This window comes from Schistocerca gregaria, chromosome 2 (genome assembly GCF_023897955.1).
Source record: "Schistocerca gregaria isolate iqSchGreg1 chromosome 2, iqSchGreg1.2, whole genome shotgun sequence".
In the NCBI taxonomy this organism is placed as follows: domain Eukaryota; kingdom Metazoa; phylum Arthropoda; class Insecta; order Orthoptera; family Acrididae; genus Schistocerca; species Schistocerca gregaria.
In genome coordinates this window covers 105854412-105871965 of record NC_064921.1, presented here as the reverse complement: position 1 = coordinate 105871965, position 17554 = coordinate 105854412, and positions in this window count along the sequence as shown.

Genomic DNA, 17554 nt, shown 5'->3' with positions numbered 1-17554 from the left:
TATAAAATAATAATAATATGAATAACACTCTCATGTAGCGTAACTACCCAACAGTGAAAATATAATACAATGTGACAAACCTATAACCTTTCAATAATTGACAGTTAAGTTAACCTGGTAAATCTTGGACGTCAGCAATTCTGCGTCATGGCCCTTATACCTCATTCTGAATAAGCTGAAAAATCTTACCTTAATTAGGTCGCCGGATAACGCGTATATATCTGCTCCTATAAGGAATTTTTCCTGGCGCAGCTAAGTGCAATGCTGGCCGATAGATTTGTCTTATATAAAAGGGAAGAACTGATATTTCTTTTCAATAATCGGGATGGCCAAGCATTGGAGAAATTATTGAATTGTTTGAATTGAGATTAATGTCAAAAGTTACTTTTATGAGAAAGATTATTATTAACAGATCTTTTTTTAAAAACATTTACATGGGACTTGATTAACAATACTACATATGCGTGAGGCTGCTTTTACCTTATCGTACAACGCTCAGGCTCTGCCATCGCTGCACACGACCGGCCCAGCCAACACGATACACCAGACACGACTGCTCGGTAGAAACAACTAACTGCTACTGCTACTGCTACTGCTACGCAGTTCTTACTGCAGTCAATACTGCTCTTTGGTCTCAGATTCTCTTCTCGCTTACATATCGCAGGCAGCGCGTGAGCAATACATCGAAATTACATCAGCTCGATTGCGCTAGCAACAAATTCTTTAATTATTGACCTCTTACATAACCCTCCACTGGGGGGCAAAAATTTGGCAGCGATGGTGAGTCAATTGGACTTGCCATGAGCAACAAATTTTTCTATAATCTATTTAGTATACTAGGGCTACAATCACAGAGTATATACATCATTGATAAGTGCAGAACATATTAAGAAATTAAATAGAGTGCACATGCACTGAGTACAAAACATATTCAGAAATGAAGTATATACGCAATGAGAACAAAATATATTAACAAAATAGAGTGCACACGCACTGAGTACAAAACATATCATTTTACAAGAATTTAAATGCACTGTATAAGCCTTAACTATTTTACAGGAACTAGGAAAGGAATGGGAAGGATTGCATCATGGTTGTAGCACAGTAGGTTGCACGTAGCTGCACTGAAAGTCCACATCTTTCTACAGAAGCACAGCACCAAGTGAGACGATCTGAAGTTCTCTTCCCTGAAGTATTTATCAGTGTAGCCAAGACACTGAAATGTTGTATTAATATTCAATCTTATCATTTTGGTAGTACATTAGGTACACTAAACAGTGAGACCATAACATCATCTCCGTCGTTCAAGGTGGACAGCTTGATATGTCAACACCATATTCTTGTAGAACCCATACTCTTACAGCAACGTAGAATTAGTGCAAAAACCAATATAGTGCTCCATGATCACGAGGATGGACAGGATAAACGGATATTGCAGTAATTAGGTCAGAAGGTGAAGGACACATTAATCTTATGCTAGTCATCATAGAATTACACTAGTGTATCAACCGATATGAACAATATTGAGTATTACGAAACACTATTCATAACTCATCTGACTGAATCAGTGGCATTCATTGGCCAGTTACAAAGTATTCATATAGTGTTACAAAACATTATTCAGTGTTATTCACAAGTCAATCAGTGGCATTCATTGGCCAGTTACAAAGGATTCATATAGTGTATTGGCACTCATTGGCCACTTACAAAGTATTCATATAGTGTTACAAAACATTATGCAGTGTTATTCACAAGTCATCATTTAAACAGGAGTTATTGAGTATAGCATCAAGCTACTGGTGTTTATATATGATATCATGTAAGTGACATAAAACATATTTAAAATGTAAGACATCAGAACTATTACTCAAGGTCGGTATTCTAATAATACATAGACATAATGGAATTAATACACAGAAAATTTGCATTATCTTTAGGACTAAAGATATATCTTTAACTGGTAGCATTATTTAGTTGTATACTGGTAATAGTTGGGACTCGCAATAATTTATTTTTGGCAATGCATTGCACTGGGATCGATAATTAATTGCTGGGGCATGAAAATATTTGCTTTTGACTTATCGCTGGAAATAAGGATTATTAACGTCATTCGTCATGAGTCAGCTGTAGCAAGGTTATGAAACAAGTACAGTATATGTGATCACATTCATAAATGATAGACACAACTGGGTAAAACAATGCAAGTACTAGAACAGGTTTAATAAGTAACAGGTTTAGTAAGTATCATGAAAAGCTTCTCCTGGATACAAAGTGGATTATTGAGCTGAAAGAAGAAATGCATGTTATGCTGAAAAGTAGAGAACTTCGAATTAACAGGTAATGAAACGTGTACTTAATATGTATGTACTCTAGCTGTCTTTCCCAAAACATTCAGTCATTATACTATGCGACATAAGACATACTGTCAAAAGGAACTGCAACAAATACTTAAATAACTACATAGCATTTCTTAACTAACATCATCTGTAAAGAAAAACTTCATTATTCATGTTACCATAACTTCATCACTATCATCACCTGCAAAGAAAAACTTCATTATTCGTATTAGCATATTCTTCATATAACTATTCATCATTTATTAGCATCTGCAAAAAATAGACACTTCATTATGCATATTCATATTACCATTTACTTCATACAACTATTCATTACTTCATATAGTATAGAGTTTCTTACTTCTAGCATATTTCATCACTAAAATTAACATCTGTAGTTCTGGCTGACAGTCTGCATCAATCGCCTTGTATTCTGAAAGAAAAATAATTAGTCAAGACTGCTATCATACGATGTGTATAGTATATTCTGGTTAATGCTTGTTAATTCTGATCCATTTACTCTTCATGACACTATTGCATTTTCTTTCGTTCATTCTGATGGTAAAATTTCCATTTCATAGTAAACCACTGTGGTTGTTTAATTCATTTCTTTTACACGGTATTGCTTTCTGAAAAATGATGAATATGGATTAATATCTTGCATTTAATTCATATACCCATTAAATAAAAACTTGTTTCTAGTAATATAATTAAGCATACAGCATAGCATGACAGAAAACGTGTTAGGTCAAAAACAGTTTTCAAGTGCAAAAAATGTACACACAGTATCATAATATGGTAGCAAAAAATGTAAAATAGTCAAGATGTTGAGATATCATAATGCAAAATGTCAATGTCAACTGGTGTTTGTCACATAGTGCATACAGACAAAAATTCTACTTTCGACAGGAAAACAATCATACATACACAAAAAATCGAAAATGTGCACGGTATGAATTATAACGACAAGAAAAGCGACCTGCTAACCATACCTTGCCGGGCACTTGCCAGGAAAAAATATCAATCATCAGTAAGTGTTCATATCAATAACCGGAAAAGGCATTAAAATGTGATAAATCATAAAGTATGTTCATTCAATAAAGGGTTTAATATTGGAGACATGGTGATTGCCTTTGCTTTTTCTGATTCTCAAAGTTTCAACATGTACCACATTGGGATGAGGAATGCTGAGAATTCTGTATGGACCTGCGTATAAAAGTTCAAATTTACTGCATCTACTCTTTCCTCTGTTGGATAAATAGTGTGTACGTACTAATATCTTCTGTCCTCTGTGAAAGTCACGGCGTGTACAAACCTGTTTTTGCTGTCTTCTGCGGCACGTTTGATGTTGTTGAGCGCAATCTCAATTACTTCATGGTGGCGTAGTCGACGAGATGTAGGAAAGGATACTAATTCTTTGATTTTGTTAGGTGGTTCAACATTTTTCAATATAACAGTCGGAGATAGCATAGTGGATTCATTTTGTATGGAGTTAATTACATCCTGGAATGAGTGTATGTGTGTATCCCAATCAATATGTCTTATGGCACTACATTCTACACAGTTTACCAATTTCTTTCATCAGTCGTTCACAAGGGTTCGAAGAAGCGTGATACTTGGATATATAGATCGGAGAAATGTTTCTAGCTCGTAACATACGTGTCCATATCGCAGATCGAAATTGTGGTCCATTGTCGGAAATTACTTTCAATACATGCCCTACATGAAATAAAAAATGTTTTACAAATGCATATAGATTTAGCAGTAGCTTAGCATAACAGAGTGGAGGTAACAAATTTCGAAGTGAGTTCAACAGCGACAAAGATGTAGCAAAAACCTCTTAGTTCTGGGAATCGGTCCAAAAATGTCTACAGCGGCCATGTGTCTCAATTTAACAGGTACAATGGGATGTAACGGAGGAATATGTGAAGTCGTGTCTGATTTAGCTTTCTGGGAGATTTTACATGACGCTAAAACTCGTCGAATACGTTTCTCCATGTTGGCAAAATAACAGTTCTGTCTCAATATAAGAAAACATTTTCTGGCTCCATAATGTGCGTAACTTAAATGAGTATACCAAATTAATTTGTTAACAAGTTCGTCAGAAATGGATAATAACCAGTTGTTGCCGTCAGGGTGAGAGCGGCGGAACAGAATGTTATTGCGTACCGTGTAATGGTTTCTAACAGTAACGTTATTCTTATCTTGCCAAAGGTGTTTAATTTCTTTCCATACGTTGTCTTTACTCTGCTCTTGTGCTACGTCTCGTAATGACGATGAAATGAAGTTTTCAAATGCGACTTGTTGAATTTACATGAGGCTAGAATTTGCTTGGCAGAAGTTGGTTGCGATGTCTTGCTGATTGTTGCTGAGAGAACGGGATAGTGCGTCTGCTACAATATTTTGTGTACCGGGAATGTGAACAATTGTAAAATTAAATTCCTGTAAATAAAGTTTCCATCTGCTTAATCTGTCGTGTGTAAATTCTGCGGAAAGTAAAAACTGGATAGATCTGTGGTCTGTCGAAACAGTAGTATGTCTTCCATAAAGAAAATGCCTAAATCGGGTAAATGCCCATACAACACATAATGTTTCAAGTTCTGTAACAGAATAATTGCGTTCAGCAGGTGACAGAATGCGACTTGCAAAGGCGATGTTTTTAATTACTGTATTACCGTTTTCTTTAATTTCCTGAAAAATGTGTACGCCTAAAGCTGTGTTAGAACTGTCGGTGGCAATGGAAAAATTTCTAGTGAGATCTGGGTGTGATAAAAGTGGTGCATTCAACAAAGCTTGTTTCAGATTGGCAAATTCAGACTGCGCTTGGTTATCCCAGGACCAAATAGTGTTTTTACCCGTCAGTTGGCATAACCTAGGGGTGTCTAAAACAGAGTAATGAATAAATTTACGGAAAAAGTTAATTAATCCCAGAAAGCTGCGTAGTTGTTTCTTCGTCGTTGGAACAGTAATGTCACGTAAAGCTTGAAGTTTTTTCCGGGTCAGGCGCTATGCCTTCTCCTGAAATTACATGTCCAAGAAATTTTATAGAAGTTTTGTCAAAGTGTGATTTGCTAAGATTAACTGTCAGTCCTCGTGCACGAAAAGTTTGCAACAGTTGTTCCAGAATCAAATTGTGTTCAGACCAGTTAGCTTCTGCAATAAGAATGTCGTCTACATACGTTGTGATTCTGTCTAAGTTCTGTCGGATGTATAGTATTCAAACCGCGAATAAATGCTGCTGGAAAAATTGTTAAACCGAACGGTAATTTGCAAAATTGATAACAATCACCAAAACAGAAATGCTGTGTACTTTCTACAGTTCGGGTGGAGTTGAATTTGCCAAAATCCCGATTTCAGATCTAATGTGGAATAAATAGCAGTACCATGAAATTTCTGTAGAAGTTCTAGTGTTTGTGGGCGATCTGTTTCATTAATAATGTCATTGATTTGACGCGAATCAAGAGGCGAAGAGAGCCATCCTTTTTCTTAACAATATGGAGCGGATTTATGTACGGACTAACTGCTGGTTCAATAATAACTTGGTCAAGCATAGCTTGCAATTCTTTCTTAACCTGTTCTCTGTGAATATATGGAATGGGATAATTTTTGGCTTTAAACGTGTCGTGCTGTTTAACTTGAAATTCATACATGAAACCGGACATAGTACCAGGGATGTTGTCAAAAACTGGAGCTTGCTGTAAAAGAATTTTGCGTAGTTGAGTACGTTCAACGTCTGTATTTGCACCGATTTGTTTTACTTTCTCAGAAATCATTTGCATAACGTCGTAGTCGGCTTCGTCTGGTGTATTGTAGTTGTGTACGAACGTATCTGTGAATAATGTGGAATGACAGTCTATGTTACGTGATGCAGAAATGACCTCTGTCCGATTAATTGTTTGTTCTTCTGCAGATAAAGAGTGCTGAAAATCTAATGCCAGTTGTACATTTTCATCCTTTAACATTAAATAGGAATTTTTAAAGTCAATAATAGCGTCGTGTTGTACCAAAAAAATCGTACCTAAAATAACGTCTGTTGACAATAAGGGAACAATACAAAAATTTGAGTGGAACGTATGACCTGCAATACAAAATAAGTGTGTCTGTAATTTTACATCTACTCCTTTACCAGATACTACTCCTTTTACTTTAGTTTTGCCTAATGGTAATGTAGGATAAGTATTCTCTTTGTTACAAGCGTTGAAAGTTTCCTCATTTATAACTGACATAGGTGATCCAGAGTCGATTACTGCTGAAAATGTGTATGATCCAATCTTTACTTCAATGACAGGATGGGAAATGGTTTTTTTGAGTAACTGGTTTTTCATACAAAAGTGTCTTGGATGTCACCAAAAGTAATAACATTCTCGTGAACAAGAGTCTGTGTATCAAAAGTATTGCTTACATCGCTGGAAGGTTCAATCTGTGCTGTATCTAATCAAATTCTATCTGACGTGCTGTTATTTGCGGGAGGATGCTGTGGCATTTCCACTATTTGTACTGTTCTATTATTTCTCCCTGACGTATTACGTTGGGGATGATATCTACTGTCTGGTTCATTCATGATAATCTGTCGTTGCCGATGATTCTGCTGCTGGTAAGATCGACTGTTACGCTGGAAACTGCTCATTACTTTTACGTCTGTTATAATAATCATTGCTATACGGTGCATTGCGACAGGAGTTGAAATGGTGTGTTTTCTGTACGTAGTGATTGCCTTGTTGCTGTGCGTTACTATTTGGTGGAGCCGACGCTATATGTGTAGGCGGCGAAACATCAAATCTTGGTTGACCTTGCAGACTACATTGTTGGTTAGGTATGCTAACCGGCTACTTTTGATGCTGTTGCGGTGAAAACCCTCTATTGCAGCCAAAATGTGTCTGCGATTGCTGATAATTTTGCACATACTGATGATTAAAATTTTGTTTGTTATTAAAATTACGCTGGTAGTTCTTGTCGATTCGGGAGTGTCTAAAGAAAACTGTCACTTTCGGTAAAACTTGTCATATCAGGTTTTCTTTACTCATTCATAGCACTAGATAGATCGATAGTTGAAGAGCTGTTTTGATAGATATAAAGGATAGTAAAAGAAGGCAGCAGCGCAGAAAACTAAAGATGAAATAGCACTACTACGGCTCGGGGCCCTGTGCACGCTACGGCACATATTCATCGAAGTGTAATGAAACCCCTGAGGTCACTTAAATAACGCGCTGCAAATAAATTTTAGTTTCTGCATTACAGGCAACGTCGGTGAGAATTCAAATGCAAATTGTTGTATCCAGTCCAATTCTAGTTTCTGCATTACAGGCCAAGCTGATGAAAATACAAAAGCAAGTTGTCGTATCCAGTCCAAAGGATGTATGTGTTCCGTCATTTTTAAATACCTTAGATTTTTTCACGGATAAAAATTGCTTATAATTAACGTTATCGTCTCTGAATGTGTGAACAGGTTCAGGACTGTATGATAATCTGTTTGTCTGTGACTGTTCGGAATCTAAGTCACGTACTCTCTGTAAATTACCTAAATTGTACTGGCTATGTGAGTGTGAGTGTGAGAAATGTTCGGAAAGTGGCGCATGCTGTGATGTGTTAAAGGCTGAAATATTTTTCATCTCCGTCAAATCGTGCTGTAAAGATGACAATTTTCTACGTAATGTATTATTGGACGAACCTATCTCACTAATCGTCTGCTGTAAATTTTGGAATTCGGGTGTTTGATTAAACGAAACTGGTGACGTATCGTCTGATTTGGTGTCATTGTTATTTTTGATAACGTCAATACGACTGGCCAATTCATCAAATTTTTCAGTCAATGCTTTAACCTGATCATTTTTAGTGTCACAAGCATTAATTTGTTTTTGGATTTTACGGGTAGTTTTGTTCAATTTCTTAACGGCTGCTTTAATGGCATCGGGATCCTGTATTAATTCTAATTGTTCAAGTCTGTTGGTCATTGTCTGAAAGTCTACTGTGTGTGTGTGTGTGTGTGTGAGTGTGTGTGTGTGTGTGTGTGTGAGTGTGTGTGTGTGTGTTTGTTTTTGTTTTAAGATCGGAGATTTCATCATGCAATTCGGTGTTCAACTGTTTAATACTATTGATTTCGTCTGATACTGTAGCAATGTTATTGTCTACGTATGTTTTTGCTTTCGTAAATAATTTACGCTTATCTTCCTGTCTCTGTGCAGTAATTGTTCACATGACTTGTTTCTTTACTTTGTTCTGTTCCTGTATGAATTTACGGTAACGCGTTTCACTGTTTTGTAGGTGGTGATTAAAACGTTCGTCAATTAGGCTGTTCTGTTCGAATTTCTTGTCTACTTAGGCGTCCGGCGTGTGTGAAAGTTCTGCTGACAATTTAAACTCGTCGCGTAACTGTGTTACGTTTGCAGAACATTGTTTAGCGACTCCACTAATTTCATCTCTAAGTAATTTGGTTGTGGCTGCATGTGTATTACTTAATTCTTGTGCAACGGATCTAATTTCTTCACTACTATTCCTAGCACAAGCCTTAACTTCCTCACGTAATTGTTCTTCAGTATCATGACATTGCACGGCAACGGCTGCAATCTGTTCATTAATCTGTTTAAAGTTCTCGTCGTGTTTTTCATTCGACTGTTTCAAACTTTCATTAAGTTGTTTGAAATTGTCGTCTTGGTCTTTCTTCGACTGTTTGGAATTGTTGTCTAGTTTTTCATTGAGTTGTTTGTAATTATTATCTTGTTTTTCATTCGATTGTTTCGAATTGTTGTCTAGTTTTTCATTAAGTTGTTTGTAATTTTTGTCTTGTTTTTCATTCGACTGTCTGAGTTTTTCATCAAGTTGTAGCAATACTGCCATAACTTGATCCATGCCAAAAGTAGCGACTCTATTTTCTATGATGTGTGATGGCGTATCTGCATGTGACACGTTTTGAATAACCATTTGGTCATTGCCTGATTCACGAAAAGGTTCGCTAATCGGATGTGCACTGTCGGCCACTAGAGCGGAATCAAATAAATCTGACGTGTTTTGTGTATGTTGTTCACCTTCGTTGGAAACAATTATCTGTGTAAATTTTGCAAATCAGGCGTGTCAAACTGGACAGCGTTCATTGTAACGGAAAGTGCCGCGTCATCAATTGTCATTAAATTAACAGAGGACACAATTGAATTTGTTTGCTCATCATTAGCATCAAAATCATAACTAGTGATCGGCAGACACTGATTACCTGTAACTAGAGGATTATCACTATTACACTGAGTGTCGCTAGTATTATCGGTCAAATTATTCGAGTCAGCTTTTTCACTCCTTGCACATGGCGATGCACTGTTAGCACTTTTGCGCGGCATTTTCACAACTCGAAGTTAAGCACAAAATCAAACAAAGACCAAGCAAAAATGGAATAAATACAGTTACAACAAAGAGCAATAAATTGCCGATGATCTGTAAAAGAAAAAGTGACAAATTAGTAAATGCGTTGCGCCAGATGCAAACTACTTTTAATTTTAAGTAAATAAGAGCAGATATATAGCTGACCACTTCTCAGAAATCCACAAAAATACGATCCTGGCCGGTTGTCGCCAAGTGTAACCTCCCAACAAAATATAAAATAATAATATGAATAATACTCTCATTTAGCGTAACTACCCAACAGTGAAAATATAATACAATGTCACAAACCTATAACCTTTCAATAATTGACAGTCAAGTTAACCTGGTAAATCTTGGACGTCAGCAATGCTACGTCATGGCCCAGATACATCATTCTGAATAAGCTGAAAAATCTTACCTTAATTAGGTCGCCGAATAACGCGTATATATCTGCTCTTATAAGAAATTTTTCCTGGCGCAGCTAAGTGCAATGCTGGCCGATAGATTTGTCTCAATAAAAGGGAAGAACTGATTTTTCTTTTCAATAATCGGGATGGCCAAGGATTGAAGAAATTATTGAATTGTTTGAATTGAGATTAATGTCAAAAGTTACTTTTTATGAGAAAGATTATTATTAACAGATCTTTTTTTAAAAACATTTACATGGGACTTGATTAACAATACTACACTCCTGGAAATTGAAATAAGAACACCGTGAATTCATTGTCCCAGCAAGGGGAAACTTTATTGACACATTCCTGGGGTCAGATACATTACACGATCACACTGACAGAACCACAAGCACATAGACACAGGCAACAGAGCATGCACAATGTCGGCACTAGTACAGTGTATATCCACCTTTCGCAGCAATGCAGGTGCTATTCTCCCATGGAGACGATCGTAGAGATGCTGGATGTAGTCCTGTGGAACGGCTTGCCATGCCATTTCCACCTGGCGCCTCAGTTGGACCAGCGTTCGTGCTGGACGTGCAGACCGCGTGAGACGACGCTTCATCCAGTCCCAAACATGCTCAATGGGGGACATATCCGGAGATCTTGCTGGCCAGGTTAGTTGACTTACACCTTCTAGAGCACGTTGGGTGGCACGGGATACATGCGGACGTGTATTGTCCTGTTGGAACAGCAAGTTCCTTTGCCGGTCTAGGAATGGTAGAACGATGGGTTCGATGACGGTTTGGATGTACCGTGCACTATTCAGTGTCCCCTCGACGATCACCAGAGGAGTACGGCCAGTGTAGGAGATCGCTCCCCACATCATGATGCCGGGTGTTGGCCCTGTGTGCCTCGGTCGTATGCAGTCCTGATTGTGGCGCTCACCTGCACGGCGCCAAACACGCATACGACCATCATTGGCACCAAGGCAGAAGCGACTCTCATCGCTGAAGACGACACGTCTCCATTCGTCCCTCCATTCACGCCTGTCGCGACACCACTGGAGGCGGGCTGCACGATGTTGGGGCTTGAGCGGAAGACGGCCTAACGGTGTGCGGGACTGTAGCCCAGCTTCATGGAGACGGTTGCGAATGGTCCTCGCCGATTTGCTGGGAAGTGGCGGTGCGGTCCCCTACGGCACTGCGTAGGATCCTACGGTTTTGGCGTGCATCCGTGCGTCGCTGCGGTCCGGTCCCAGGTCGACGGGCACGTGCACCTTCCGCCGACCACTGGCGACAACATCGATGTACTGTGGAGACCTCACGCCCCACGTGTTGAGCAATTCGGCGGTACGTCCACCCGGCCTCCCGCATGCCCACTATACGCCCTCGCTCAAAGTCCGTCAACTGCACGTACGATTCACGTCCACGATGTCGCGGCATGCTACCAGTGCTAAAGACTGCTATGGAGCTCCGTATGCCACGGCAAACTGGCTGACACTGACGGCGGCGGTGCACAAATGCTGCGCAGCTAGCGCCATTCGACGGCCAACACCGCGGTTCCTGGTGTGTCCGCTGTGCCGTGCGTGTGATCATTGCTTGTTCAGCACTCTCGCAGTGTCCGGAGCAAGTATGGTGAGTCTGACACACCGGTGTCAATGTGTTCTTTTTTCCATTTCCAGGAGTGTACATATGCGCGAGGCTGCTTTTACCTTATCCTACAACGCTCAGGCTCTGCCATCGCTGCACACGACCGGCCCAGCCAACACGACACACCAGACACGACTGCTCGGTAGCAACAACTAACTGCTACTGCTACGCAGTTCTTACTGCAGTCAATACTGCTCTTTGGTCTCAGATTCTCTTCTCGCTTACATATCGCAGGCAGCGCGTGAGCAATACATCGAAATTACATCAGCTCGATTGCGCTAGCAACAAATTCTTTAATTATGGGCCTCTTACAAGGTTTAAGTAGTTCTAAGTAGTAGGCGACTGATGACCTCAAATGTTAAGTCCCATAGTACTCAGAGCCAATCACTATGGGCGATAAATGTGCTACCACAGTATCTGACGGTTGCTCCGTCGGGTCTATCGAACACCTCGCTGTCCTCTCTCCCGCACTTGGCACTCATTTTTCCCGTAATTGCTTATTCCGCTACCGGCCTACGTGGTTCTCCGACCGGGCCGACACACAGAGGTAGCGCCGGCAAAATACGGGCTGACCACCAGCGGGCCGGAAGCGGGCGAGTGCAGCGCGCCGCATTATACCACACATTACGCTGAGACAGGGATTAATACAACAACAACAAAGTTCCGCCGGGCCGGCCAAACAAACAGAAACTGCGCGCCGACCGTTTCCGGACCGCAGTGTCTGCGTGCGCCTGCGCCCTCCCTCTCCGTTCCTCTGCGAAATGCGGGCTGACGGTAGCCGGTGGCTAGTAGTCCACTGAGCGACCGCGAGGCAGCGCTTCACTGTCGGCTTTATCATCATCATCAGCGGCAGTTTGCTCCCAAATCTTCAGATCGATAGCGTTACCACAAAGCAACGTCGAGGTTCTGCTGTAAATACGGTCAAGTTCATAAAAAACAGAGCACACTGATCGACTAGAGATAGGACGTCCAATATTAGTACGTTCTGCAGAAATGGTTAGCATTTCAGTCACCTCGGTTCAGCATCCGTTTTGCTGCCTAGTAGGCAGAGTGTCCGCTATGGGCCCTGGTAACTGGTTCCGTGCGTGATGACATCGACACGTACAAGGCGTAAATGTAGTCCTGTGTTAATAGCCATCCATACTGCATTCACCTGGTTCCGAAGCTGATCTGTGGTGGTTAGCATTGGGTCACAGCACTACACCTGTCATTTCATCATATCCCACGCTTTTCCACTGGCGACAAGTGTAGTGATGAGGCGGGCCAGGGCAAATGGCTGACATCCTACGACACCAAGAAGGCACGTGTTTGCGCAGTAACATGTGGTCGTGCATTGTTTTGCTGAAAAATGGCGTCTTGGGTGTTGCGCAGAAAGGGTAGGGTTGTAGGTGACGTAGGTCACACTGGTTTCATAAGGGGAGGCCACGACGTTTGGAATCCGGATTTACTGCAAACTTCGTACAATCTTACTACTCCATGAGGACAACAAAATGTCTAAGCAGTAGCGCGTACTTCTCAAGCGTTACTGAGATAATCGCAAGAATTTCGGTCGTCGAATATGTGTGTGTGTGTGTGTGTGTGTGTGTGTGTGTGTGTGTGTGTGTGTGTGTGGCCATTTTAACCATGAAGCGGCGGCAGTGAAGTGGTGCCAGCACGGTAGCTCAGCGTGTTCGGTCAGAGCGTTAGCTACTCTTTATAATAAAAACACTGAGCGAACGGATCATCGAACAAACTGAATGGGTCTCATCGGACGTCCGCCCTGAAGAAATTCAACGACCAATATAGAACATAATTATTTTCTTTTTAAAGTGTTTAGCGTCAAGCCTCTGAATCGCTGGATCGAGTCCCGTTCGTCAGTTTTTATTTTTATTTTCAACTCAGTCATTTTCATTATTATTTATATTACAATCTATATAATTGGGAAAATACGTGTAATCGAGTGAAATTTTATTAAAGTTACAATGTTATTTGGTAGTCTACTAATTTTTACTATCACAAATAATGTAATCATCATAACTATCGACTAGTAAACGACCAAATGCATGAAGTCATACTGTAAATGTATGCTTGTCCATAATTTGAAAAATCCCTTATACCTGGAAGGAGCCCGAAACGACTTGTTACCTCCAAGTTTTGAACGGCACAGACGGGTTTCGAAATAAATACAATTAATCGTCGCTTTCGACATTGCGAGTACAACTTTCAGGATGGTATTTTTCGTAAAAACATGGAAAATATAATGTTAAACAGCACCGCATACGCTAGGTCTTTTTACGTTTTCCGTGGAAAAACAAACCTTGTTAACATTTTCAATAACCTCTCTTTCAAACGATAGTTTGGAAGCAAACCATGCATAACGCAGTGTTTCCTCAAGAATCGGCGCTGATAGTTGGGTGTGCAGTATCGAGTGTATTTTAATATGGTCTTCCGAGAAGCAATTTCTCACTCTCTTTCGATTAAATACGAACAGTTTTGAAGACACGGACATGCATACATTTACAGTATCACTTCAAGCGTTTGGTCGTCTACTAGTAGATAGTTATGAATATTATGTTATTTGTGATAATGAAAATTAGTAGATTGCCAAATAACATCGTAAATTTAATAAATGTCACACGTATATTTCCCATTATATCAATTGTAATATAAATAGTAAAGAAAATGACTGTGTTGAAAATAAAAAAAAATAAACTGACGAACGGAACTCGATCCAACGATCCAGCGGCTTGAACGCCAAAAACTTTTTTAAAATACATTTTGTTCTATATTGTTCGCTGAATTTATTGAGGGCGGAGTCCCATTACACCAGTTCAGTTTGTTCGTTCATCCGTTCGCTCAGTTTTTTTTTTATTAGAAAGGGAAGCTAACGCACTGACTGAACACGCTTTTTTTTGTTGATCTCATTTTGTTCTATTTTGTTCGTTGTATATGTTCGGGGTGGACTTCTCATGACACCCGTTCAGGTTGTTCGTTGATCGGTTCACTCAGTTTTTATATTACAGAGGGTAGCTAACCCTCTGACCGAACACGCTGAGCTACCGTGCCGGCTTTTTTTATTTTGTTCGTTTTCGTTCATTGTATCTGATCACGGCGGACGTCGTAAGACACCCTTTTAAGTCATTTTTTTATTGCAGAGGGCGGCTGGCTACAGCCGCTTCATGGTTAAAATGGCCACGCGCAAATATATATTCGACGACCGAAATTATGTTGCGATTTTCTCAGTAACGCTTGAGAAGTAGGCGCTACTGCTTACACATTTTGTTGTCCCCGTGGAGTACTACGAGTGTACGAAGTTTGCAGTAAATCCGAGTCCTCTTGTCAGGGCCTGGACACGCGCCAACTGTGATTCGTGGTTGTACTCAAAAGCAGCCCATATCCTAAGGCCTTGAGTAGGCGCTGTATGTCTGTGCGAATGAAGTCGCTGTGATACCGCTTCCTCTGTCTGCGGCGAACCAAAATGCGGCCATTATTTTCAAACAAACAGAACCTGTATACGATCGGAAACACTACCTGATGCCATTCCTGCCATAGTGACGTCGTTCCATACACTTTTGCCGTCTTCCATGTTTCTGCAGATTCGTCAAAGATAGGAGGACGACGCGCTCGTAACCAATGCCATAATAAACGGCTATGGCTGCCAACCCTGATAGTGTAGATGTGTTACACTATTCCACTAACACGCCAGAGCCGTGAAGGACGCAGATCTGTCTGCAGTGCCGCTCGGATGAGGTGTCGATCTTCTCGGGGCGGGGGAGGGGGAGGGGGTGGCGGGGCGGGGGTGTTGTCTGGGTGGTACTACCCGACCCATCTCGTCGTGCTCTACGGCATTCGGTGAACCATTCTGCGCCCGTTGCACTGCCGGAACACTTGATCCTACACGAGCAGCAATTTCCCGGATGCTTGCATCACGTTCTCTCATGCCAATAATGCGCCCTCTTTCAAACTCACAGATTTCACGGCACGGTTCGCGCGTACGTGTGTGAGGCATCCTGCTGAAGTCACACTGATCTATTACCTTCGTTTTGTAGCGGCAACCAGAGCCGTAGCTACATTTTACCGGTAGGTGGTGTTGTGACGAGATATCGATGTTGACCTAGAACCCGCGGGCCAACTTGGATCAAATGTTAATCATTTCTGCAGAACATACTACGTCCTGTGAATAAGAGCGTCCTGTCTCCATTCGTTCAAGACGTTTTCTTCTGAACGTGAGTGTAATTTCGAGATACGAAAGCGGGGCGTATACGTGACACGGCCTGCGATTGCCATTGGCCGATGCTCGCTTTTTAAGCAGCCACACTCAGAGTGTCGCCCACACGCATTGCAACTTGAGACTTATATCAAGCCTAATGCAGAAGACTGCAGTGAAAAATTTCATCGATGTACTGCGACACTACTGCGCGTTACTACTTGTCAACGACTTGCCTCACTGTATCAGCATACAAGACTGTTTGTTACTATCAGGAACATAATTCTTATTGTACAATGGTGGGGAAAAAATCTCATCACCAAGAAAGAGTTGAGTGACATAAACGAAAGCTGGTATGCGTGTTCCTACATCTGGAAAATAATGTGCACTCAGATTTCACACCATGAAACTTTCTGGCAGATTGAAACTGTGTGCCGGACCGAGACTCGAACTCGGGACCTTTGCCTTTCTTTCAGGAGTGCTAGTTCTGCATGGTTCGTAGGAGAGCTTCTTTAAAGTTTGGAAGGTAGGAGACGAGGCACTGGCAGAAGTAAAGCTGTGAGGACGAGGCGTGAATCGTGCTTGGTTAGTTCAGATGGTAGAGCACTTGCCCGCGAAAGGCAAAGGTCCCGAGTTCGAGTCTCGGTCCGACACACAGTTTTAATCTGCCAGGAAGTTTCATATCAGCGCACACTCGGCTGCAGAGTGAAAATCTCATTCTGTAAATTTCACAACAGTCGCACAAGAGTGACGCTTGTAGGGCACGTATGAGGAAGCAAATCAGGTTGGCTTCAAACACACGCTGTAACGGTCGTGAGTTATCTTTAAGACTGGATGTGGTGAGCTGTTAGTCTAGAATGCCTTTAAGGCGACAACGACGCCATCATCAACAGCTCAACTTGGTCGTGTAATAGGGCTACGAGAAACTGTGTGTTCCTTCTGCGATATTACTGTAACACTTGACACGAATGCGGCAATTGTAAAAGATTGCTGGCAGCCGTGGTCGCAGGAACGTACCGTCGCAAGGTTCAAATGGCTCTTAGCACTATGGGACTCAACTTCTGAGGTCATTAGTCCCCTAGAACTTAGAAGTTGTTAAACCTAACTAACCCAAGGACATCACACACATCCATGCCCGAGGCAGGATTCGAACCTGCGACCGTAGCGGTCTCGCGGTTCCAGGCTGCAGCGCCTAGAACCGCACGGCCACTGCGGCCGGCATACCGTCGCAAGAAGACCGGCTCCTGAAGGCCACATGGCACTGCCGAGAGAGAAGACCGTCGTGTTCGGTATAGGGCTCTGGCGCATCGTACTGCATCGGTAGCAACAATTTGAGCAGCAGTTGGCACCACACTAACGCAACGAACTATTACAAACCTGTTACTTCAAGAAGACCTCCAGGCCAGGCACCCTGTGGCGTGCGTTCTACTGGTCCCAAACCATCGTTTGCGACTTGAGTGGTTTCAAACCAGAGCTTATTGGAGGACAGAGTAGAGGTCTCCTGCATTTTTCTTATGAAAGCCCGTTCTGCCTCGGTAGCAGTGACGCCCGTATGCTGGTTAGTATGAGGCCAGTTGAGAGCCTGCACGCGACCTATCTGCGTGCTAGACACACTGGATCTACATGGAGTTACGGTATGCG